Genomic DNA, 2,219 nt, shown 5'->3' with positions numbered 1-2,219 from the left:
TCTCCCAGACAGCTCCCCCTTTAACAGGATCAGAGGCCTCCTACCCATCCCGGGACGATAGCCTCTGCCCCGTTCACACGCTCTTGCGGAAAAACGCTGATCCACACACGTTTAATCTTTAGAGTTGGTCCTTGTTGAGTCGAGCGTGTCGGTGTCCCAAAGCGCTTGACCTGGCCGTCGGAGCAGCTGTTTTTCTGGGGGTCTGTCAGATCGCGCTCTGCTCTGACTTCAGAAACTCGTCTCCCAGACTAAAAGGCCTTTTCTTGCCGCTGGTACCTCAATTTCCTCATCCCATTTACAGTCGTCCTAACTCCAGGATAGTGTTCGTGTTTGGGATATATATTTTTTCAAAGCTTTTAAAATGTGATACATCTTCTAAAACCTGTAACCTAGCGAAGACTGAAAATATAATAAGCTTTGTATTTTAGCAGAGTCTGAGAGACGTGTGCGTCAGTTATTCTGAGGTCTATCTATCTGTCTATCATCTATCTATCCAGCTACGGACATACGAACAATACATGGTTTTGTTTGTAGACGTCTTCGGGTTGTCTGTGTACTCGCACACAGTCGCCGGGCAAGAGTTTTGTGAATGTGCGCATGACTGTGAGTGTGTGTGACAAAGAGAGGGAAGCCACCGCTCTCCCCTCCCTGGAGAAGAAATGGAGCGGGAAGCGTGGGGCGTGTGAAAATAAAACTCCACTATTCTTCCGGAGGTTCCGTACCTCCTGGTGGCAGAGAACAGAGCAATAAAAGGTGGCCAGAACGCGACCCTGAAGGAGCACGCGTGATGGCGTCGGAATGCTTTTCTGTCAACCGAGTCCGTCACAGCATGCGAGCGATTTGCGGGGAAAGCAGAGACCCCGTTCTCAGGCTCCTTACGGTGACGGAGCCCTTGCTAGGGAATTGGCGGAGTGCGGGGCCGCACCGTGGCCTGGCCGCTGATGCCTCCCCTCGGCCGAAAGGTGTCGCATTTGCACGGTCGACACTGGGATTTCAAAGAAACGCCTTTGCGTCTCAGCTCGCACAAAGTCATCACCGGGGCCGGGAGGGACACTGCCGCGTTCAGGCTCCCTTAATCAGCTTGAAGAAAACACTGGGGCTTCTCCACTCCAAGGCTAAACAGAGCAGAACGGCTCCGCGGCCGCCTCCACCGGCTCGCTTCGCGTTTCAGCGGTGTCCTTCCTTCCCCAAGGGCTAAGCCCGTGTTTAGAAGGGGCTGCGATGCTGTTTCGGCTGCATGTAGAGCCAGGCGCCCAGACGGCCACCGGAAACCCACTCTGCTCAGTGAAGTCACCCTGAGCATGGCCCAGTCTGCCATCCTGGTTTCGGTCTGTGACCAGTTAACTAGACACCCAATTATTACATGTCAAGTAAGGGCATAAACGTATGCACAGGCGACCAGTTCATATGCAAAACAGAACTATATCTATTTATGAATCTCTCTCTTTACCTATATATTGAATAATTTAAAATTTCATGGATAGGTCTAAACACAACACTCAAGCAATGTGGTTGCTCTCTGCGTTCCTCTGTGCTGGCCAAGCAGGCTCTTCCCAGCCTGCAGACTCTGTGGACCCAGCTTATTCTTTTCCAATAAGTATCGTGGGGAGTTCTACCGGGGTTTTCCACAGGCCCGCCGAGGTCACGTGTGAACACACCTGAACCACTCCTTATGACCAAGGAGAAGGAGAGGTCAGGTCACAGGGCACTAGTCACACGACCTCTCCTGGCACTAGGGCCCAGGGGAGTCTTGTTTTATCTTCAAGGACTGTGAATGGGAGGGGGAGGGGCAACAGGGGTGCCTCCAGGTGAAACTGGGGGTCGAGACTGTTCCCAAAATAAATGATGCGGGAGGATAGGCAAAAAATACAACAGATGTCTGCAAAAAGGCAACACCTGAACCACCAAACTACTACTGTTGGCTAAAAGTTTTAATTGACTGGTTCTAGTCAACTCTGTGCTCTGTGGGGCAGGTAAAAATAGTAGGAACGAGATGCCTCTATGCGATGCGAGACCAGGTGACGTACGATGCCAAGAGCACTGAACAAAATTCAAGTGCTGCTCAATAAAATAGCGACGGATTCCAATGACCCCGAATTAAAGAAGCTAAGGATGCAGAGGGGAGGGCTTGGGGAAAGAGCAGCCTCTGCAACGCGACCGCGAACCGCAAGGAGGGGGCCGGGGAAGGAGGAGGGGCGCAGGCCACAGGCGGGCGAGGC

The sequence above is a fragment of the Pteropus vampyrus genome, unplaced genomic scaffold, assembly GCF_000151845.1.
Source record: "Pteropus vampyrus isolate Shadow unplaced genomic scaffold, Pvam_2.0 Scaffold241, whole genome shotgun sequence".
Taxonomy (NCBI): Eukaryota; Metazoa; Chordata; class Mammalia; order Chiroptera; family Pteropodidae; genus Pteropus; species Pteropus vampyrus.
The sequence above is the reverse complement of the archived record's forward strand: the minus strand, read 5'-3'. Positions refer to the sequence as shown.